We start from the raw sequence: 25,671 nt of genomic DNA on the forward strand, positions 1-25,671 counted from the left end.
TGGGTATTAAGGAGGGCACATACTGAATGGAGCACTGGGTGTTATACGCAAACAATGAATCATGGAACACTACATCAAAAACTAATGATGTAATGTATGGTGATTAACATAACATAATAAAAAAAAAGAAATGAGGCAAACCAAGCTTTTTGTTTATTTATCAAAGAAGCCCTATTTTCATTTCCCCCTGTATTTTGTAAAGCCCTGGTAACCAACTGATTTTCCCTTAATAATGCCTTACTGTGTCCCTTTTTTGCCCCAAAAGGCTACCTACAAGCTGCTCATCATTTAACCTGAGCATTGTCTCAGAACTGATTTTTCACCTTAGATAGGATCTTTAACTGCAAAATACCTGAGAAAAGTAGCCCAGGCTGAAGGTTAACAACTTCAGTCTGAGCGATACCACCACCCAATGGTGATCCATAGCAGAATCTTAAAGTGAAGCTGATCTTAGCCTAGCTCAGTTCTGCTTGGCTGGACGCGCTGCCAGTCTACACCCAAGAAGAGGCCCCACTGGCTTCCCTTGAGGTTGACCGAACCTAATACAGTGTTTCCCCAGATAAAATGACCCCCGGCACAGGGACACTACAGGCAGAGAAGCCTTAGGTTGTATGAGAACATTCTTTCACCTGCATCAGTCCTTAGAGATGGAATCTATTACATTGGGCGTATTAGATATATTTTACCAGATTGTATTATTAGTGGGGCAGCAAAAGCTAGGAAAGAGAGTGGATACCTGGACTCCAGTGGAGACAAAAAGTCAACTCCAAACAGTCTCTGGATAAGTTGCTGAAGCCCAAAGCCCAGTCTTTACTCCCACGAGTATGTGATTAGTATTTCCTGGGTGCTCAGCTTTGTGCCAGGAAGAGCCCACCTGGGCCCTCAGGTGATTACAATCTAGGTGATTTGAGAGACACCACCATAAAGAACCTAGAACTCACCTGGCAACCACCTCAAATGTGCCAAGCAATGTGACATCAAAGCAGGCGACATGAGATGGGGGTTCAAGAAAAGGTCTTCAAAGGTGTGATGGATTAAGAGAGATTGGCGAGGTTTTGGGGGAAGGACAAGTAACTTTTTCAAAACCTACCATTTAGTGAATGTTTATCATGTTTCAGGCAATATGCCTTCACATTATTTCTACTAAGCACGTATCACTTTTATCCCCCATTTTACAGATAAAAATCTGAGGATCAGAGAGCTTATATTAGTTGCCCAAGCTCACATAAGGTGATATGTAGGGGGCCAGAAGTCAAACCCAAATTAGCCTGACTCTAGAGTCCATGCTCTCAACTACACTTTTTTCTTTTAAGATTTTTTTTTCTTTAATTTGAGAGGGCTTGGGGGAGAGAGAGCCCAAGCTGGGGGGGGGGGGGGAGGGCGCGGCGTCGAGCAGAGGAGAGAGGGAAGGACAAGCAGACTGTGCTGAGTATGGAGACTGACACGAGTCTCGATCCCATGACCTGGGCTGAAACCAAGAGTCAAACACTTAACCGACTGAACCACCCAGGCTCCCCTTTACACTCTTGCCTCCAAAATGATCCTCTAGTCTGGGGCAAGATGGCTGAGCGGAATGAAAAACTGAGTTGGAAAAGAACTGGAAGAGGATTGATTCACACACGCAGGTATCTCTCTCTCCACTGATATCAAGGGTTAAGGCAAATCTGACTCTGTACAGAGTCCTTGTGCCTTCTTTCCCCTCAGAGCAGACTCCACTAACTGCCAGTAGAATGGAATGCCAGGAAACTCTCCCCCCATTTTGATACAGTTAGCACAAGTTTCAAACAAATCTAAGTTCAAAACAAATCTAAGAATTTTTAGTTCCAGCAACAATTCTGTTTCTATGGAAACATATAAGGGCAAACTGTAGGAACTACAGCACAGGCAGGCTTCACCTCCACCCTAGGAGCTGCAAAGCTCTTTTTCCCTTTAAAATAAAGGAACCCTGGGGCGCCTGGGTGGCTCAGTCCTTAGGCATCTGCGTTCAGCTCATGTCATGATCTCAGGGTCCTGGGATCGAGCCCCGCATCGGGCTCCCTGCTCAGCGGGTAGCCTGCTTCTCCCTCTGCCGCTCCCTGCCACTCGGCCTACTTGTGATTTCTCTCTCTCTCTCAAATAAATACATAAAATCTTTAAAAAATAAATAAATAAAAATAAAGGAACACTGTGTAAACAAGCCCTTATGGCTGGCAGCTTGTGGGTTGTTGGGAAGGAAGGGATTTAACAATAATGTAATTATAAGAACAGCTTGAATTCAACAGAGTTCCAAGCCCTTTGAACTATTTAACTCAGGTCTCTCCTTTGATATATCAGGTTTCCTTGGTGTATAAATATTAGACTCCTCAATCTCTAGCAAAACACTACTATGAGATGCAATTATTTGTGGACAGTAGGGGCTAATTTGTGCCTGAGCTGAATCATCTGCAACCTCATATGAAAGCCAAACCTCAATTACCCAGAATCCAATTAAGTGAGGTCCTCAGCTAACTGCATCCAACTTTTGCAGAGAGACAGTGCCCATGGTAAGAAAAAAACTATCACATAAACTTAGTACAAAACGCGTGTATTGGCAGGAGGTAATCTGTATAGCTGTCTGATTTGATGCAACTTCTTTATACTCTCTGGTCCTCTATTTCTTCATCTAGGTAGTGGTTGTTACCAGGGTTAAATGACAACCGATGTAGGGTACTTCACACAGCAACTGGAACTTAGTAAGAACACAAATCTTAGCATATATTTATACTCTATAAAGTCATCCAAAACTATCTTCCAGAGGACATTTTGGTGTGAGTCCCCATCCATCCCTCTCCTTTTCCATACCCATTTCCAAGAGTAGCAAGGGCTTTCTTTATCATCGAAGAATCTGTGACGTTACTTTCTGAAGCAGAAAAGAGAACCTAATCATTTCTGAATATCTGACGAGCAAAGCCAAAATAATATTCAGGTTCCATTTGCCTTCAGACTTTTAATCTCACTGCCCCTTATTCCTCGATGAACTGATGAACTGATCTTTAGCCTGTGTGATGTGGACCACACATTTAGCATCAACTGACTTAGTATTACCATTGAATAACCCAGTCTCTGTAACTGTGTCTTAGGCTCAATGCAGAAATGGATAGGTCTGTGAAGCTCTCTAAGTACAGCATCATGCCCAATTAGGCACTTAATTGGGCAACACTTGCTGATGATAATTATCATTATTATCCCCACTACCAGCCTGAGGCAAAACTGTTGAAAAGGCAAGTTGTTTTCCTAGCCTCAAACACCCAATGGGCACTTTTTTCCCCCTAGTGTTTCCTCTCCTTGTTCCCTCAGGTGACCAGTGCCCAAAACCTTCTTCCACAGCCATTCACACTGAGGTATAGAGGACAGGACCAGTGATGGTTAAAAGTGGATTTAAAGAGAGAGATGGAATGAAGGGTCTTCAGATGAGTTACAACATCACTAAAAGTATTCCAGGAGATAGTAAAAAGACAAAAAGACCTCGGGGAACCCTTGATCTCATAGAACCTAGGCCTGTGCTCCTCCTAAGTCAGCAGAATCAGCCTCAAAAACTGAAGCGTAGAGCTACATAGTATACTCAGAATTTCTCAATGAGTCAATATTACCAAGAAGGGCTAGGAAAATTAAACCAATATGCAGATGGGGCGCCTGGGTGGCTCAGTCTTTAAGCGTCTGCCTTCGGCTCAGGTCATGATCCCAGGGTCCTGGGATCGAGCCCCGCATCGGGCTCCCTGCTCGGCAGGGAGTCTGCCTCTGCCTGCGTCTCTGCCTGCTTGTGCTCTCCCTCTCTCTCTGTCAAATAAATGAATAAAATCTTAAAAAAAAAAAAAGCCAATATGCAGATGATGGCAATTGTTACCTGATGTCACAGAAGGAATACCAAAATATCTAGCCCAATGGTCATCAAGGGCAATTTCATAATGGTTAAGTTATATAAGTGGTATGTTAAATCATTCAGAGCCATGAATACCATAGTTCAGATTTTCCTATAGGTTCCCAAGCAAAAAAAATACCCTGGAAGAGAAGGGATATCAGGAATGGTCTGAATTTGAGATCACAATTTGTGGGAGAGGTACTAGGCTTGCGTGCCTTCCTTCTTCCTTCCTTCGTTCCTTCTAGCAGTGGGGAAAACAGGGCAAGATGACCACAAAAGAGAACTACTTCCGTTTGCTTCGGACCAAGCCTGCCCTGGACTCAGGTCTCCTTTCTCAAAATTAATGGTCTACCCACACGCTTTCATTCCTTACAAATCCCCGAAATCCACTTAACACAGTTAAAAATCTCCAACTGAGTTTCCATCAGCACTCTCTGTGGAAAGAAGATACCAAATGAAAGTGAAACTGTGCATGTCTGGCCCCATGAAGGGTGAAATATTTGGATAATGTATTGGACATTTCAAATACCTTCCATTTTCTGCTGAGCCAGCTGACTTGCTGGGAACATGTTCTTTGAGAAGTAAAAAGTTAAATGCTCTATTCCAAATCCTCAGTGGGGCAGTGAGCCTGACAGAACATCAACTAGAGGAACCCAATTAGCATAGTTTTTACCATGACAACCAGTGCATCTTCCTAAGAAATCAGTGGGGTTCACACACTGAAGGGGAAGGAGGGAGAAGAATGTCAGAGAATGTGCTGACTTGGAAAGGCCCCTTTCTGAAATGAGCCAATATTAGTCATTTCCTCAAAATGTCTAGAAATGGAGAATTATTCCCATCAATGACATGACATTTGTTTAGCTCACGTATGAATAGTTTCTGGATGGTGGAAAGCATCAGCAAGAGCAGGAATCTGAGAAAGTGCCCCACATACATGCATGGTTTATAAATCACCTGGAGCGGAGACATTAGGACAGGAGCGAACCAAACACAGCTCTCTGCAAATATCACTCAGTTGAAGAGATGTGGAAATCACTGAAATTTTAATCCATGAATTAAAAGACATTATCTTTATTCATTCATTCATGAATTACCAGCATTGCTAAATAAACTTCCCCATCTCAAATGCTCTCCCCTCCCCTCCCCTCCCCTACATCAATCCAAAACTCAAACTCCTATCCCATGAAGCCATCTTTCCAAAATCATCCCAGGTTCCACTGATCAATCTTTTTTTCAGAACTTATTTGAGATAAGGAGTCCACACCACAGACCTGAATATTAGATTCTATATTATTTTATAATACTATTTAGTGTATTTATGTTGTATTTCCCATTGTGACCATAGTTTCTTCATGGGCATACTACTTCTGTACCCCAAAGCACCACACAATATTAGGTGAGAGTAAATGCCTAATAAAAATGTACATGGTGCTTGATTACTTAGAGTTCATGCACCTGAATCTAATTTAAGGCTGACTACATGACCTTGAACTTAGTGCCTCTATTACTGCAGCAGGAAATAAGACTGCCCTTCTATGTTCTCCACAGAAAATGAAGGGGAAGGAACACTAGTCGGTAAGAATTTGCTACCACTGTGGATTTCCTTACTGCACATTGCTAGGATTAAGAAGAAGAAAAGGATGACTCATCACTTGCAGTCCACTCTTAGTAGGTATTTATAGCCAACTCTAGAAATAGTGTTCTCACAACTGCATGCCTTAATTCTATCCTTCCTTCAAGGCTCAGCTTAGCTGTTACTTCCTCCATGACTCCTTCCTTACTTCTTCATCCAGGACTCTTATACTCTTCTGAAGTACCAGAGCATTTTCTCTTTCCTCCTTTCATGACACAGGACCTTCTGCCTTGTGTTGTAGCTACTTGTGTTCTTGTTTCCTCTCCCCAGTAGACAGACACAATGACATGATACACCATACTAGTAATAGTTAACACTTACTGAATATGTACTATTTACTTGGCTAAGTGTCAGTTAATACTCAAAGCACTCATGTTGAGGTGAATATTATTATTATTATTCACAATATCTCAATTTTACAAAGGAGAAACTAAGGCTTGGAAATATTAATTTTTTTAAAAGATTTTTTATTTATTTTACAGAGAGAGACCCAGCGAGAGAGGAAACACAAGCAGGGGGAGTGGGAGAGGAAGAAGCAGACTTCCCGCAGAGCAGGGAGCCCGATGCGGGGCTCGATCCCAGGACCCTGGGATCATGACCTGAGCCGAAGGCAGACGCTTAATGACTGAGCCACCCAGGCGCCCCTGGAAAGATTAATTTGTCCCAGGCCATACAACTAGTAAGTGTCATAGATAGAATTTGATTTGAGAGTCAACAGTGTTAAAAACTATGTTACAATGACTCCTAATAAATGGTGAATGAGGCTTTCCCCTAGGGGGACCCTGGGTGGCACAGTCATGTTAAGAGTCTGCCCTTGGCTCAAGTCATGATCCCGGGATCCTAGGATCGAGCCACACATTGGGCTCCCTGCTAAGTGGGGAGTCTGCTTTTCCCTCTCCCTCTCCCCACTGCTGCTAGTGTTCTCTCTCGCGCGTGCGCTCTCTCTCTCTCTCAAATAAATAAATGAATAATCTTTTTTTGAAAATGGTGAATGAATGAAGGAAGAAATGTAATGAGTTAAAATATAGAACTGTCTTACCCAAAACAGGCTTTCTAGCCATGTGTTCTCCTTTAGGCTAAGACTGATCAAGGATCTGGTACCACTTACTAGTAAAAGAATCATCAGACCCAATCTCAAAAGCAAGAGATCAAATAATAGTCTTTAATGTCACCTGTTATTCATCCAAAAAGAGGGTTATGTTTTCAGCAGCTCCTTGATCTGTAAACTACCCAAAGTTCGTATCTGAAAATTTTGCATAACTGCCCACCAAGAATACATTGGAATTTTGGAACTATCCTCACTCCTCAGGCTGGGTAATCAAGTTCTGGGCAAGGTGAGTCTACCAAGATCAGTTACAAGTTCATTATTTTTCAGAAAACTACTGAAATATAATCCCACCATCAGTGTTTAACTCTAGAGTCAGCATAAGATGTGCCCTGCCCGCACATATGCCATACTCAGTCTACCAAATACCAGCATTTTCACTGACTCAATCGCAGCATTTTCAGTGACTCAATCAAAAGTAGTGACCAAAAGAGACCTACAAATGTTTGGTATAAAAAACAAGCACAGGGACCCCTGGCTGGCTCAGGCGGTAGAGCATGAGACGCCTGATCTCAGGATTGTGAATTTGAGCCCCCACATTGGGTGTAGAGATTACTTTAAAAAATAATATAAAATAAAATAAAATCAGGGTGCCTGGCTGGCTCAGTCAGTGGAGCACGTGACTCTTGAGATATTGCGGTTGTGAGTTCAAGCCCCACTTTGGGTGTAGAGATTAGTTAAAAATAAAATCTTTAAGGGGCACCTGGGTGGCTCAGTCGTTAGGCATCTGCCTTCGGCTCAGGTCATGATCTCAGGGTCCTGGGATCGAGCCCCGCATCGGGCTCCCTGCTCCGCGGGGAGCCTGCTTCTCCCTCTGCCGCTCCCCCTGCTTGTGTTCCCTCTCTCGCTGTCTCTCTCTCTGTCAAATAAATAAATAAAATCTTTTAAAATAAAATAAAATCTTTAAGGGCACCTGGGTGGCTCAGTTGGTTAAGCGACTGCCTTCGGCTCAGGTCATGATCCTGGAGTCCCAGGATCGAGTCCCACATCGGGCTCCCTGCTCAGCGGGGGGTCTGCTTCCCCCTCTGCCCTCTTCCCTCTCATGCTCTCTGTCTCTCATTCTCTCTCTCTCTCTCAAATAAATAAATAAAATCTTAAAAAAAAAAATCTTTAAAAAAAAATAAAATCTAAAAAAAATTTTTTAACTATACTACTTTAGCCTTTATCTGAAGTCCTTTACAGTGGCAGGCCCACAACTGACCATGCACAACATCCCTCTGGATGGTCAATGTGGCTAAGTATGTAAAATCACAAATGTTTCTCCAGATAAATATTCTGTTATCTGGCCATTCCATTGTACAGATGGTGCAGTGTGTTTCAGAGGACAGATGCTGATGCCACTCAGGCTGGATTCAAACCCTGGCTCTACAACAATCTTGAACTACTTAACCGCTCTGTGCCCCCATTACCCAGTCTCTAAAATGGCATGATGGGGCACCTGGGTGGCTCAGTCAGTTAAGCGTCTGACTCTTGTTATCAGCTCAGGTCTTAATCCTGGGGTCGTGAGTTCGAGCCCCGCATTGGGCTCCACGCTAGGCATGGAGCATACTTAATTTAAAAAAAAAAAAAGTTTGGGGCGCCTGGGTGGCTCAGTCGTTGGGTGTCTGCCTTCGGCTCGGGTCATGATCCTGGGGTCCCGGGATCGAGCCCCGCATCAGGCTCCCTGCTCCACGGGAAGCCTGCTTCTCCCTCTCCCACTCCCCCTGCTTGTGTTTCCTCTCTCGCTGTCTCCTCTCTGTCAATTAAATAAATAAAATCTTTTAAAAAAAAAAAAGGTAAAATGGGATAATAATAGTATCTACTTTATAGAACTGCAAGGATTAAATAAGTTACATATGCAAAACACTGGCCAAAGTGTTATATCAGTATTGCTATAATTATTCTAATATATAAGTATTTCCTAATATTCAAGATCTGTATAGTTTAGTAGTCCTCAACCAAGGACTATTTTGCCTCTCAGGGGACATTTAGCAATCTCTGGAGATATTTTTGTCACCAAAAAAGGGGGTGGGAGGATCCTACCGGCTTCTAGGGAGTAGCGTCCAGGGACAAGACTAAATATCCTACAATGCACAAAACACACCTCTACAACAAAGAATGATCTGGCCCAAAATACTACTAGAACCAAGGTTGAAAACACCTGTATAGAGGCAATCACCACTTTATTGAAAACTCAATGGAGCAAAACTCCAAGGGACAAATGCCAATAAATAACAGATGATAATTTCATTTCAAAAAGTCTTTACCAAAGGATCTTTTCAATACCAGAACTCAATACATTTATGGGTGGCTGATAGATTAATCTAGCTTCGTTCATAGAATAGATTTGATTATAAATAGAGACATATTCTTACATATTTTGTAAATATATATCAGGAGAAATTTTATAAATTTAATCCTAGTTAATATATTTAAGGCAAACTGTGCATAGAAATCTTCTTGTCAGTGATTGCAAAATGCAAATAGGTACTCCCTCATTTCAATATTTTGTGGATTTAGCTCTTCGTAAAGAAGTCACCTGTAACTGACAGGGAAGTGAGTCACATTTGAAAAACTTTAAGCTAACATCTTTTTTTTAAGATTTTATTTATTTATTTAAGAGAGAGCAAGAAAGAGCACGAGCAGGGGTTGGGGAGAAACAGCGGGTGGGGACAAAGAGAAGCAGGCTCCCCTGCCACAGGGCTCAATCTCAGGACCCCAGGATCATGACCTGAGCCGAAGGCAGACACTTAACCAACTGAGGCGCCCAGGAGCCCCTAATGCTAACATCTTATACATCATTGTCCCCAGTCGAATACAAAGCACGTCTGAAACAATAACCAAAGTTAAAGAGCAAAGAGAGGGTTTGCATCAACATCTACTTCACAGGATCAACTTGTAGAACGTGGCTCCTTATAAAGCCAACTTTACGTATCTAGATATTGTCTCATCTACCTTTTGATTGGTTACCGACTGGAGGATTCACCCAACATAGTCAAAACACTGTGGGTCTGAGATGCTGCTACATCACTGGTCAATCAATGAAGAAAAAAAAAAATCAACCAAATTACCTTCTTGCAGAGTCTCACCCCAACTCTTCCCAACCAAACCATATACCACACTTATTTGGATTGGTTTTAGGTCTCATCCAGTTGTTTGGGCTTTAAGTAAACAAAGACTCCTTGTTCCGGGAATTTCCATTTTCAGAACCACAGCTTGGCTTTCCATCTTCTTCAAGGTGAACTGGATGTCAAAGGTACCTCTTATACACTCAGCATTATATATAAAAGAAGCTTAAGTCTAGAGGTAAAAATCAAGCTCATTCACGTGAAACAAACAATATACGAGAGTGTATATTCAAGTTTTAGATTCGGTAGTTCAGACTGTGCTTTTCAGTTCAGATTATTAACCAATTTACAGAGCTAGAGTTCTCCAAGTGGGCTTTAATGAGCTGGATCTTGAGAACTAGAGGGCAGAATGTGAATTGGTCTTTGAAATAATACTGACATGAGTTCAAATCCCAACTCCACTATTCCTTAGCTACTACACGTTGAGCAAGTTACTTAACCTTTCTGAACCTCAGGATCCCCGTCTGTTTTAGAATGAAGATAACGATATCTCCTCACTGGGTGGTTGTGAGGATTAATCAAGATAATGAAGATTAAGTAAAATAGCATAGTGCAAGTCACATTATATCGGGTGGCCACAAGTCCCTGTGCATACCAGTTACACATTACCTGTATGTTCCCTTCTACTGCATAAATTTAAATGTTCTTCATTTTTCTGGAATATTCCTTCCTGTTAATGGTTGGAAATCATTTAACCAGTACCTGAGAGCTATTTTGGGTCTTAAACTATTGTTCTACAGACTCCTTATGCATAAGATTATAAAAGAAAAAATTTTCTCAAAAGAGAGATCATTCAGGTAACTTCTATTTAGTGTGTATAGGGACTGTGTGACAATTCTTTAAGTAATCATTAATTGCAAGCCATTGTTCTTATTATCCTTGGTGTTTTGTTGTTATTCAGAAGAGAAGAAGGGTTGGAGGAAAAATGGAAAGAGAAAGAGGTGGAGGAGAAAAAGAGAGAAAAAGGAGAAAACAGAGAAAGGGAAAGACACAGACCAAATGGTAACCCAGGCAAAGATCAGCATAAGCAGACACAAAGAAAAGAATGAGGAGGTTAAGCATAAACTGACCCATCTGATTGGATCACAAGGAGTATTTCCAGTATAATGAGGCATCTTTTTATTAAAGATTTGTCTATTTGAGAGCGAGCACGCATGTGTGCGCAGGGGGAGGGGCAAAGGGAGAGGGAGAGAATCCTAAAACAGACTCCCCACTGAGTCCCATGCAGGGCTTGATCTCAGGACCTGAGCCAAAACCAAGAGTCAGATCACTTAACTCAGCTACCCAGGCACCCCAGGAGGCATCTTTTGATGCACAAAGAGAAGGGAAGTAGTTACTTGTTCTCCGTTCCTTTTGGGGAGTTAAAACTTTGAAATAACACATGTCAGCTCCTCTGTAATTCTCTCTTCCTTCTTGAAAGGAAAAGGCAAATGCTCACTAATTTTGGAAAGCACATTCAAAATCTGACAGGCTCACCACCAGTCCTGGTCAATGAACTGATTGCCCCCAGGTACTTGTCCTTGGACTAAAGGTCATTGGCTTCCCACTACTCTAAACACCTACCATCAATTTCTACTCACAGGAGGTTGTGCAGCTCCTCCTTGAAATGTATTACCTTCCTGGGTAAAAAGCAAGAATGTTGATAAACTGTCAATTAACCCATAGTGTCCGCCACCTCAAAATCTGTGAAAGCTAACACAAGCCAGGTATGTGAGTTGATCTCCCCCACAGTCCATCATTTCCTTTGAGTTTCAGGGAGTTTATTAAAAAATCGACCACAATTACCTTTGTATTTTGGCTCACTTCCCATTCAAATTGCACCAAATAGAATAAATTACCCAAAAAGGTTTTCAACGTGTTTATTGCTGAGGGGGGGGAGAGAGAGAGAGAGAGAGGGAGAAAGGGAAAGGGAGAGGGAGAAAAAGGAAAAAAGGAAGAGAGGAAGAACAAATTTCATACTATGAACTAATCTGAGGGTTTTTTCTTGGGGAACCAAGCAGATAATCCAAAATTAATTAAACTATTTCCCTCAGCTTACAATCCTATATAAGCACTAACACCCAGCACCCTGACCAGCTTACACAGAGCAGTCGTGAACAACAGAGAGCCACCTCCCAGCACAGACACTGATGCCTGTCCATCCTAGCGCCCTCTCCTGCTCTCAGTACTTACTGAGCCATAGACTTCTCAGAGGTGGACAGCCTGACTCTTCCGGGTGTACCACAACCTCCGATTCAAAGGGCAACAGAGCTGGTACTTGGCAAATCTGTCAAGCAATGGAGTCTATTTTTCGTACCCATACCACCTCCCTGCCCCCTAAATTGCCAGCCCACTACCACCTGTGCAGCATTCTTTTATATGTGAAGTTTAGGGGCTCTGGACTCAACAATATGGATTTGTTCTACCACTTAGTATGTGACCTTAGTCATGCTGCTGACCTCTCTAAGCCTCATTTAGTAATCAGTAAAATGGAGATAATACCACCTGCTTCCTGACATCGTTATGCCAAATAGAAAAAAAAAAATTTTAAATGCTTAACACACCACTTGGCACAGAATGCTCAAACAATAAATGGTAGCTATGCGAGCTATTAATACTACTGCCCAAGACCAGCCCCCTCGCAACAGCAGTCATGCCTTCCAGGAAAGGGCTCCATCAGTCATTCATTCAAGGGGAATGAACTGAAAACCTATTTTGTGTCAGGGAATATTCTGGACATCAGAAGTATAGCAATGAACAAAAAAGGTACCTGACAGTGAGAAGCTCACGCTCTAAACTGAGAGTTATAATTCAATCTTGTGATAAGAGAACCATAACCAGAATCTCAGGATACAAGAAGCACAATTCAATCCCACGAAGGTGGAGGAGGGAAACTGGCAAGAACCAATCAGGGTTTATCTGAAATTCAGAAGTTAGCAGGCAAGCAGAGACTCCCAGATGTTCTGAGGTAGGGCCTGTGTGCCCTCTCTCTCGGCCCTCTCATTACCAGGCTTGGGAATCAACACAAATTAGAGCTCCAGGTGGTGATACAGAACCCACAGCGGTCACTTCTGATGCTGGGCTGGACTGTGCAGGTGGAACCCTGAGGTTTAATGTACCTCAGCTCTAATGAGGATGAAAACCAGAGTCTGACAACATGTCAATAAACTAACGGTGTTCGACGATACAAGCCTATAAATATGTACAAAGTAAATATGAGCACAGAATCATTTAGTCAACAAATACTATTGAACACCTATTTTTTTTTTTTTAAGATTTCATTTATTTATTTGACAGAGAGAGACACAGCGAGAGAGGGAACACAAGCAGGGGGAGGGGCAGAGGGAGAGGGAGAAGCAGGCTTCCCGCCGAGCAGGGAGCCGGATGCGGGGCTCGATACCAGGACCCTGGGATCATGACCTGAGCCGAAGGCAGACGCTTAACGACTGAGCCACCCAGGCGCCCATATTGAACACCTATTATAAGTCGGGAGCTACAGTGGGTACTGAGTAAACCAACGGAGACAGATCTTTGCCTTCGTGGAGCTCACAGCACAGTGTGGGAGCCGGCTGTCAGACACATGGACGGATAAATAATCACAGACCAGGAAAATTCTACCCACTACACCTCCCTCACTGCGACCCAAATTCACCCATTCCGTATACTCTATATCCCATTCCCAGCAAAATCCAAGTGCGTAGGGGGAAAAGCGATCATTTAGAGGGCTACTTCCGTCAGATAATGTATGTACACTTTCCTGCCCTGATGCTCCCTAAAGGGTTGACAGGGGAGAGAGCTGAGTCAAGTGTCAAGCGTGAACATAGTTTCATGCTCTATTCCCTTGAGAAAAGATAACAGGTCTCTGATACGGGGAGAAACTTTTATTTTCCTGGTCATTCATTTATTTATGCATTCACAAATTCCACAAATAACTTACTGAGTGCTTACAACATGCCAAGCACTGCCAGGCACCAGGAGAAAAGAAAGAAATGCTCTCTTCCCTCGGGGAGCTCACAGTCTATCAGGAAGATGGACCACTAAACACACAGTTATAAGAGAGTATGGTAAATCCTAGAATGAAATAGTCACAAAGTGCTGAAGACACAACGTTAGAACAACTTGATGGAGTCTGGGGGGAAAGGAGGAGACTGAGCAGGAGGGCTAAACAGAGCGGGAAGCATTTTGAAAGATTAGTTAAGAGTAGGCTAGACAAAGAAGGAAACATTTCAGACAGGGGAACAAGGCAACGAAATGGATACAAGAGAGACAACACATCATGTACGTATGGGTAGGAAAACCATACAGCCTGGTACCCAAGACAGGCCCAATTTACTTCTGTCACCCAGGCAGAATTATAAAGAGCAGCCTTTTTTCATTTTCAAAACTGTCCCATCGTGGACAATACATTATGCAGTCACCCTGCCTATATGAGGAACTCCCAGGTAGTTGGAGAGGCAGCATGATAAAGCAGAAACAGCACAGACTCCAGAGTCCTAAGTCTGAACCAAAACAAGGCAAGACAGTCACTGAATGACTCTGAGATTTGATTTGCCATTTTTAAAAACTCTAACCACAAAGTCAAGTCTCCAGCCCAGGCATGCTACCTACCTTCCTACACAAGTCTCAGCCATTAGATTCTATTTATACATCCTTAGGCTCAGCTCTGCCATTTACTAACTGTATGGCCCAGGGCAAGTTGATTCAACATTCTGATCCTCAGCTTCCCACCTATAGCAGGAGTATTCCCTCAAACATTCAGCAAATAATTATATATTGATTTTAATGTGCCATGTACTGTGCTAGGACTATCTCTAAATATGGTTCCTTACCTCAAGGAGCTTATAATCTAATGGGGGAGACAGATATAGAACAAGCAATTTTAAGTTTACCAATTTATTTTATGAGGGTAGCACAACTCTGATATCAAAAATGATAAAGGCGGGGAGACGAACCATGAGAGACGATGGATTCTGAAAAACAAACTGAGGGTTCTAGAGGGGAGGGGGGTGGGGGGATGGGTTAGCCCGGTGATGGGTATTAAAGAGGGCACGTTCTGCATGGAGCACTGGGTGTTATACGCAAACAATGAATCATGGAACTCTACAATCTAAAACTAATGATGTAATGGATGGGGATTAACATAACAATAAAAAATTTTTTAATGATAAAGGCAACATTCCATGTGCATGCACACTCGTACATAAGGCATTGACCTATCTCAGTTATGAATAGATCTGAAAATGCTAAATAAAGTACTAGTCAATCAAATATAGCAGTATATTAAGATTAACGTATAATGACGCAAGTAAGGTTAATTCCTCAAATTCCTTTAATATTAGCAATCTGCAATCATAATATATCCCACATCAATATAGCAATGGAAAAGTATCTATATAACCCTCTTAATGGATATCAAAATATATTTATTGAATTTCAAGTGTAGTAAACTTCAAACAGAAGGATAAGCACTTAACATTATAAAGAATATTTTTATTTCAAACAAAGAGCCAAGAGCCAGCATCCCAATCAATACTGAACCTAGAGCAGTGGTTCTAGAATACCTAAATCGAAAGATTATTTTCAGAATTAAAGATATTTAAAGAGCTGGTACCTTAAAGATGGTTAATAATTGATAACTGCTAGTACTATTGGGGATTATTATTATTATTATTGTTAAAGCTACAGCACAAGGCAAATGAATACTGGGGCATGGCTGAAAATTATAGGGATAAGAGCCAGATCATGGAAGCCCCTGTGTGCTCTACTAAAAAGATGATGTTTTATGCTATATATGAAAAGAATGGAAAAACAGAGGAGTTACACGAGCATATCTATGTTTAAAAGATTACTGTGACAAATGTGCAGTTGCATTGTAAGAAGATAAGGGTAGAATCAGGAAAACCAGTTAATCATCCAAAAAATGAACATGAGGTAAAGAAAAAATGGTAGCTTGAAATGGAGGCACTAGAAAAATGGTGGCAGAGATACGCAGATACGTTCAGAATATATCCAGAAGGCAAAGTATCCATGACTGTCAGTGGACAGGACATGGGGAAAGAAGAAAAAGGAGAGGAAGTATAGAGGTAGACAAACTAGTCAGGGTTTTCAGGGCATGTTGAGATGATTTATATTTATTCCAACAGCAATGTGAGGCCACTAAAGAGATATAAGCACGAATTTGATGTGATAAGATTTATATTTTCTGTAGCTCTTTCAACTGCTAGGTAGAGAATAGTTTGGAGTGGAACAGGGTTCGTAGAAGCAAGAAGGCCACAGTTAGGAGGCTGTCACAATAGTCAAGGAAATGACTGAAACTGATTAGTGCCTTTCTGGAGGTGGGTGGTCATCTTCCAAAAGAAGAAATTCGGGAAGGAAAGTAGGTTTCAGAGAAAGGATTAGGAGTTTTGTTTTGAAGCATCCAAAAGATGTCACATAGGGAGCTGTACACATGGGTCAGTAGCTGGCCCAAAGCCTAGGCTGGAGTTGGAGACAAGGGAGTCAAATCACACTGGCTATAGTGAAGAGTGTGATTGGCAGGGCGCAAAGACCGGGACCAAAAAGATCAGCCCCTCCCCACCCCCCAGCTCATGTGCATTCCCTCTCTCTAAAATAAATAAAAGACAGGGAATATACAAGAAACCCCAACAGATGATCAGCCATGGAAGTAAAATATATAGGAAATTTAAAAGGAATGAATACTGGGGCATGGCTGAAAATTATAGGGATAAGATAAAGATAAAATAAGATGATAAAGGCAACATTCGATGTGCATGCACACTCGTACATAAGGCATTGACCTATCTCAGTTATGAATAGATCTAAAAATGCTAAATACCCCATGGTGGCACTCTACACACAAAACCTGTTCCCCAAGGCTCCCAGTCCAATTACAATAGTCTCTACTCTCCTTCTTAGGAACAAAGGGTGAAATTGGGTTGCTGATATTCGTAGAAATTCCTGAGGGTGAGGGTGAAAGACAGAGATGCAACATTCTAGATTACAGAGCTGGTAATATGATAATTGCAAATTTCAACACCCCCCCCCCCCCTCAGAGTTGCAGCCACAGAGCCCTTCTAATTGATTAGGCTGAAAGAACTGAGGCTTTGGCAGAAGCCACTCTCTCCTTCCTCCAAGATTCCCATTGGAATTAACACCCCAGTGTCCGGGAGAGTACTAGCATCACAATAAGTAGAAAAAAATCGGGACACTTGTGGCACTCATGAAAATCATATAGGGTAAGAGGTTTCTACTGATAATGAGAAACTGAATGAATAAAGGGGGGATAGGTCAAACGTTCAAGAATGAGGTTATCATCGGGGCGCCTGGGTGGCTCAGTCGTTAAGCATCTGCCTTCGGCTCGGGTCATGATCCCAGGGTCCTGGGATCCAGCCCCGCATCAGGCTCCCTGCTCCGCGGGAAGCCTGCTTCTCCCTTTCCCACTCCCCCTGCTTGTGTTCCCACTCTCACTGTGTCTCTCTGTCAAATAAATAAATAAAATCTTTAAAAAAAAAGAATGAGGTTATCATCTATTAAAACATATTATGTAGTTCAATAATTAAAACTATTTGTTAATAAAGAAAAACTAGACACATAGACCACAGATCACTGAAAGAGAATAGACCGAATGAAAATAGATCTAACCAAAATATAGAAAGTGTTTGAGATAAAAGTGGCATTCCAAGTTGGTAAAGAGGGATTATTCAAGAAATACTTTGCATCAAGTGGCTAATTATTTGAAATATGAGAAAGGCTGTACCCCTACCCCCATTCCTTAAATCAAAATAAATTCAATTGGATTGAAATACCTACCAACACTAAAAATAAGAGAGAACAGGAGTTGTGGAAAGAAGATAATTTCAGCTTTGAGGTGCCTTGGACCATCCAAGCTGAGCTACTGGGGAGGTACTTAAGATGAGTATGACACTCAGGGAAAAGGTAGGAGCTGAAAACAGAGATTTCAAAATCATCTGCATATATAGAGTAATTTAAGCCATCAGGACAGATGAGATTGAGAAATTATGTGGAATGAGAATGGGGTCTACAACGGAACCCCAAAAACACCTACATTTAAGAGATGGACAGAAGAGGTAGCAACAAGGAGAAAGAGTTCCTAGAAATAGGCAAGACATTTCTCCAAAGTCCTAGGAAAAGAGGTTTGAGACGGGAGCGTCCAGCAATGTCAAATGTGTCTAGGAAGACAAGTAAGATAAAAAAGAGAAAAGTAGGGGCACCTGGGTGGCTCAGTCAGTTAAGCGTCTGGACTCGTGATTCCGGCAGAGGTCATAATCTCATGCGTCATGAGATCGAGCCCTGTGTCAGGCCTCCACGATCAGTGGGGCATCTGCTTGAGATGCTCTCTCTCTCTCCCTCTCCCTCTGCCCCTCCCCCCACTCGAGTGGGTGCTCTCTCTCTCTCTCTCTCTAATAAGTATCTTTTTTAAAAAGAGAGAAAAGTATCCACTGGGCATTGTACAAGGAAGATAGTAAAAGTACATTTAGATGAGTGATGACAGTAACAGCTTATTTAAGTGCACTGAGGACTGAAAAGTGTAGACAGTGAGTACAGAGAAATCATTCCCCAAGTGTGGAATTAAGGAGAGGAGAATGAAGTAACCTGATTATATATTACAATATACAAAATTACATATTACAATAATATTGTAATAACTTTGTATGGTGACAGATGGTAACTACACTTGTTGGGGAAAAAAGAGGAGCATTATACAGGGCAATTAAAGATGGTGTTGTGGGTTGACTTGTGTTCCCCAAAAAGATATGCTGAAGTCCTACTCCTGAGTACCTCAAAACGTGACCTTATTTGGAAAGAGTCACTGCAGATGTAATCAGTTAAGATCACATCATGGAGTAGGGTAAGCCCTTAATCCAAAATGATAGGTGTCCTTATAAGAAAAAGGAAATGCCATGTGAAGACAGACACACACGGGGAGAATGTCATGAGGAAGGAGGAGAGATCAGAGTGATGCAGCTACAAGTAAATGAACACCAAGGATTCAAATGGCTGCCACCGGAAACTATGGCAGAGGCAAGGAAGAATTCTAGCTAGAATAGAGTTTCAGAGGGAGCGTGGCCCTGTCAACATCTTGATTTCAGAGTTCCATCCTCCAGAAGGGTGAGAGAATCAATTTCTATTGTTTTAAGCCACCCAGTTTGTGGTACTTTGTTACAACAACCCTAGGAAACTAATATAGAGGGGGATGCAAAGAAAGTGCTATTGTTGTTTGTTTCGTTTTAAAAATTGGGAGAAACTTAATCATGCTTTAAAAATCTGATGGAATGAGCCAGTCTAGAAGATGAGGGTAAAAACACAGCAGATAAAACGAACTAAATAGGATACAGAGACTGGCTAAATGTTTGCCATTTCCCTTCTTGTTGGGCATGCAAAGAGAATGCATTTCTCAGACTCCTGCATGGTTATAAGTGGCCATGTGCCTAGGTTCTGGTCCATTTCCAGATCTGACCCATACAAGCTTTCAAGCATTATCTTCTCTCCCTCCCCTCATCTGCTGACTGGATATCTCTAAACGCAGGGCAACACTAGAAACCGCCTGCTGACGAGGAAAGAGCCTATGTTAGCCCGAGTCTGCAAGGACAGAGCAACTTTCACTCCCGCCCCACGTTGCCCACTGGATTTGACCTAAGCAAGACATAAATGTATTTCATTAAGCCAATAAGCGTTCCAGGTTTATCTATTACAGGAGCTACCATTATCTTAACTAATATAACACAAGTCCCTGAAATGACAGGAAGTGAGAGGATACAAAGCGAAAATTGGAGGACTTGGCCTTAGATAGAAAAGGGACACTTCTATTGTAACAGTAGAGAAATAAGAAAAGATGAAAGCGAATAAAAGTCTGTGGGTTGGAGAGAGAGGTTGAGGAAATTCCCATCCGATGCCTTCTATTTTTTTCTGCAATGTAGGAGATGGCATGTTTTACCGCAAAGATTGGAGGCTCAAGGAGAGCGAAGAAGTAGAGTAGAAAAAGTAACTCATGTGGTGAAAAGGAGAAAGAACTGAGCGGGGAAACAGACTGACAAGAATCATTGTAGGCCTGCAGTGTTTATGTTCCCCGAACAAACATTTACTGACCTCCTCTATGCAAAGCACCTGTTCTAGGAGTTAGCGTTACCACAGTACACAAAACAAACAAGATGCATACTCTCGTGAAAAGACAAACCAAAAGGAAAATAACATATAATGAAATTACTTATTGAATTACCAAGTTCCATTCAAGCCAGATATTAATGGACATAAATATTATTTGAATCTAGATGACTTGTAAGATGACTCTTACAAGGCCTATCACAAACCCCAGATGAACAAAATAAACAGAAGAGTTCCTATAGGTCACACATGTCCCAAATATCACGAGGATTTGCACTCTGTCACTCTAACATTAGCTGGCTGGGCCATGGAAGTCTGTCTAACTTCAAGTCAGCTTGGCATGAATGCAACCTCAGCTTTATCATCTATTTAGCTTTAAACTCTGTGTTTGGGCCTCAAGGTAAGAGGGTCTAGTTGTCCTTGGTCTGGAATATTAAGGAAAGCTTTGATAGCCTTGGTTTCTCTTAATAACGCCATCTACTAAGTCTTCACCTGAGGTCTTTTTGAACGTACATATAGGTATAGTAAAATGAGCACAGGTTTGAGAGTCTCATAGATTTGGACTTAAATCTAGACTTGCATTTAGCCATGTGGCCTTAGGCCCATTGACAAATTTCTATCTGACCTTATTATTTCTTCTATAAAATATGGACTCTCCATAACAGTTTGTGAGGATTAAATGGGACTACATATGTTAAATACTCATTAGGATTGTTCATTCAGTTCCCTCCTTATATCTGTAATCTCTCTGCTGGTAATGGAAGTCTTCTTAAGCACACTCCCCATCTCACTGCCTTTGGTCCTGAGAAGACCACCTTCAATCCTAATCTAATCTCATCCTAGCCTTCTAGGACTTGACAACCAGACAACTTGGTAATTTTATAATCTTAGATCCCAGATATCTCTAAGCCTTCATGTTTATAGATAGAATTCTTAATTTTAAAATATATGTAAATTCTTCAGTTAAAGCAAAGTTTCAAAAGTGGCTTCTCAGGACAAAATTCAACCTCAGTTACTTAAAGCTACACACAATTACCTACCTTTAAAGAGACCTCAGGTCCTTGGGGGAACCCTTCTTTTCTTTATGGGGGCATTTGCATTTGGAATATTTGCTGTTTTACCAGAGGGAAAAAATGGGTTAAAAAATAAAAGATCATTTTATAAACTACATTTTAACACTCTGAAAATTGGAATTTACAAAATAAATTACATTGGAGATATTGAGAAGCTGGGGAATACCCGACACTCTCCAGGAGTTAAAAGAAAGCCTTTGTCCCTTCTGGAACGATCTGCTAAATAAATACTTCCTACTGTATAACTTTAGGAGGCACATTACAGTTAAAGGAACCCAATACCTGCATTGAACTGATAACACACATCTCTGTAAATGAGGGAAAAAAGTATTAAGTATGGCTGTGGAGCCCTATTCCCGCCGCGTCTACTGGGAAAGATAACTTTTTACGCAAACTCATTTTTCCATTTCTACCACATTGTCTTCCTTTTCCAAACAGGATTTAAAGTGATTTCACAGGCACCTCTCGAAATGAGCACTGAGAAAAGCTTCCCCTCACACAAAAGCCTACCCACCTCTTAAAAGACTCTAAAATTAGAAAGGCATTCTCTTTCACAAAAATGGAAGCAACGCTGCTAACCTACTTTGCACAATTCTTCAAGGCAGGCATAACTACCTTTCCTCGGCTTCCTTGAGCTATGACATTCTGTGAAATACTTCAGCCTACCAAGGCACTAATTGGCCCCGTGGAAAGACCATTCTCTCGCCATTAATGTTCGGCTTTCGAATGATTCGAGCCTTTCCGGAGTTCCTCATCGGAGGGTGGTAGACTCCGTTCCCTGGCCTGGTTTGCAGGCACAATGCCAGCTATGGCCTGGGGAACTGAAAATGATCTTTTCCTCTTCCAAGTGGGCAATTTTTTCATTCCTGCTGGCTGCACTGAAGTTCCACCCAAGAAATGTGACTGAAGAGGCAGCACCGGGCAGTGGGAAGAGAGCTGACCCTTTAAGAGTTACAGGCTGCAGTTCTAGCCCCTGTTTACGAACCACATCATCATGGGGAGTACATTAAGACTGCCGAGTTTCCTCCACCATCAGTAAAGACAATGAAAACTAGAGTCACGCACACAGTATTGGGTCTATCTCACAGGGTAATCGGAAGGATCAAATGAGATCATGTGACAATAAGAAGAAGAAAAAGTTAAATTTGCAAAGTGCTTACCGGTTACAGAAAGCTCTTTCATATGCATTAGTTCACTTAATACTGTAGGAGCACTTTGAAAATTATAAATAGCTGTGTTAGGCATTGCAACAATCACATGCATGAAATTACTCTGAAATCAGCCACGCCCAAAAGGCATAGCAAACCTTTTTTTTTTTTAAAGATTTCATTTATTTATTTAATTGACAGAGAGAGAGAGAGACAGCGAGAGAGGGAACACTAGTAGGGGGAGTGGGAGAGGGAGAAGCAGGCTTCCCGCCGAGCGGGGAGCCCGATGCGGGGCTCCATCCCAGGACCCTGGGATCATGACCCGAGCTGAAGACAGACGCTTAACCAACGGAGCCACCCAGGCGCCCATAGCAAACCTCTTTAAATGTTTATGGCATTCATTCCAATTTATATATAACCTTGTTTGTTGTTCTTTCATTCCTTCTAGTGTCATTTTTTTCTTCTAATGTATTTCAGGAAGGTAAAAACCTTACCCTTCTAGGACAAGAAATCCACATTAAAATATATCAGCTTAAACAGCTCAGATCCTTATTCATTTCTTTTATTGTTTTATTTACATATCGTTCTATATTTTTAATTGTAAATTGTAGCATATATGCAGACTTTACGTATGACTTGTAAAAGAGACTGTTCCAAAAAATGTGGACATAAATCTACCTCACTGCTTCTTAGGGAAGAACAATCTTCAGTCATAATAACACCTCACTGCTTCTTAGGTAAGAATAATATTCGAAGGCATAATAATAATAGTGTTATATCAGTAAACACATTCGAAAAATGTGGTATTCATTAGTGCTGCTCACCAAATATTTATATTTCTCCTCCTTCCCACATAGTGGGACTGCTTTCCCTACACACATACACACATTAGGTATGGCCATGTGACGAGCGTCAGTCACCAATGCCCAAGTGGAAGTGACATGGCTCACTTCCAGGTGGAAGCTCAAAGAGCCACTGCATGATACATCACCCGCTCTTTCTGTCAAGGCAAGGGAGCCCACAATACCAGAGATGGCAGTTACTCTGTCGACCTGGGTCCTGGAATGCTGATGACCGGAATCAGACCCTCAAGCAACAAAAACTATAGAGCCAAGACAAGAAATTAACATTTGTTACTTTAATCCCTAAGACTCACGGGTTGTTCCTCCAACACAATGTCCTATACTAGGTAATACAGATTTAATGATTACAAATTTGGACTCTGAAGTCAAAAAGATCAAGTTTAGGGGCGCCTGGGTGGCTCAGTCATTAAGTGTCTGCCTTTGGCTCAGGTCATGATCCCAGGGTCCTGGGATCGAGCCCCGCATCGGGCTCCCCGCTCCGCGGGAAGCCTGCTTCTCCCTCTCCCACTCCCCCTGCTTGTGTTCCCTCTCTCGCTGTGTCTCTCTCTGTCAAGTAAATAAACAAAATCTTTAAAAAAAAAAAAAGATCAAATTTAAGTTCCATTTCAGATGTATCTTAAATGAATGATGGAACCTCACTGAGCAGAATTTCTTCCTATGTAAAGGGGGCAAGAACAATACCTACGTCAGAGGGTAGTTTTGAGGATTAAATGAAGGAGTATAGTTCTAGGCAAAGTGTCTAGCACATAGTAGGTGTTCAGTGTTGATCATGTGATTCTCATAATCTGCAAGGTGAAAAGGTGCCCACATCGAAGATGACAAAATAGAAGCCAACAAAAAATAGATTTGTCTTGAATAAGGTAATAGAGTTTGTTACCAGCACAACTACACCTAGACTGAAAATCTCCTAATACCTAGCCTATTGTCGATTTTAAAATGTAAATTATACCCTGAGTATAGAATAACTGTTTTAAGGTTATGACTCATAACCTAAGGGCTCCTAATACCCAGGAGTCCATAACAGTAGTAATAAAAAGTCTGGGATCTCTTTCACTACTTTCAACAACTAATATATATCATACATTTACCCACAAAAAGACTAAACAAATTTACAAAAACATCAAGTTTCTTATCTTTAGCAGCAATCATATAAGCTCCACTTGGAAACACTGGTTATCTAATGATGAACAAAAATGTTATTGATAATACCTATGCCTGTGATTTTAAAAAAAATGAGAACAGTAATTAATGAGTGAATGAATGCCACCTGTAATATGAAAAAATGGTCAAACCATGATAACCATAGGGGAAAAAGTGAAGCAGGTAACAAGAAGAGGCGTGCTAGGGGTGCCTGGGTGGCTCAATCGGTTAAGCGTCGGCCTTCAGCTCAGGTCATGATCCCAGAGTCCTGAAAGGAGCCCCACTTCGGGCTCTCTGTTCAGCAGGGAGCCTGCTTCTCCCTCTCCCTCTGCAGGCCCCCCTGCTTGTGCTCTCTCGCTCTCCCTCTGTCAAATAAATAAAATCTTTAAAAAAAAAAAAAAAAAGTCATGCTTACTAGTGAAAGGGTTGTGGACCACTATTTTTTAAGCATCTTTGAGATGTAACTCATATACCATAAAATTATCCTTTTAAAGGATATAATGTAGGGCGCCTGAGTGGCTCAGAATGGTTAAGCATCTGCCTTCGGCTCAGGTCATGGTCTCCAGGTCCTGGGATCGAACCCCACATCAGGCTCCCAGGTCAGCGGTGAGTCTGCTTCTGCCTCTCCCCCGGCTTGTGCTCTGTCTCTCTCTCTCTCTCTCAAATGAATAAATAAAATCTTTAAAAATAAAATAAAATATATAATGTAATGGTTTTTTTTTTTAAGATTTTATTTATTTATTTGAGAGAGAGTGAGAGAGAACATGAGAGGGGAGAGGGTCAGAGGGAGAAGCAGACTCCCCACTGAGCAGGGAGCCCGATGTGGGACTCGATCCTAAGACTCCAGGATCATGACCTGAGCTGAAGGCAGTTGCTTAACCAACTGAGCCACCCAGGCGCCCCTAATGGTTTTTACTATATACACAGAGTTGTGTATCAATCACCTCTACCTAATTACAAAATATTTTTATCACCCCAAAAACAAACCCCAGGTCCTGGCAAACACTAATCTACTTTCTATCTCTATAGATTTTCCTATTCTGGACATTTCACATAAATGGAATCATGTAATACGTGGCCTTTTATGTCAGGTTTCTTTCACTTGCCATAATATATTCAAAGTTCATCCATGTGGTAGCATGTATCAATACTCCCTTCTGTTTTATGGCCAAATAATATCATATTATATGAATACATATTTTGTTTATCCATTTACCACTTGATAGACATCTGGGTCATTATCACTTATTGGCCATTATAAATAATGCTGCTCTAAATATGCATGTATAATATTTTTATGTGGACATGTTTTATTTCTCTTGGGTATATATCTAGTAGTGGAATTGCCTGATTATGTTAACTCTGTGCTTAACTTTTTGAAGAACTACCAGACTGTTTTCCAAAGCAACTGTGCCATTTTACATTTCAAACAACAATGTATAAGAGATTCTAATTTCTCCATATCATCGCCAACACTTGTTGTCTGTCTTTTCTTTTATAGCCATCCTAGTAGATGTGAAGCCCTATTTCATTGTGGTTTTGATTTGCATGTGTGGGCCACTATTTCAAAATTAAACTGTTTTAGTATAAACTGAATGACAGAACCTAAGATACCTTTCAGAAC

The sequence above is a fragment of the Leptonychotes weddellii genome, chromosome X (genome assembly GCF_054177405.1).
Source record: "Leptonychotes weddellii isolate Sample4059 chromosome X, ASM5417740v2, whole genome shotgun sequence".
In the NCBI taxonomy this organism is placed as follows: Eukaryota; Metazoa; Chordata; class Mammalia; order Carnivora; family Phocidae; genus Leptonychotes; species Leptonychotes weddellii.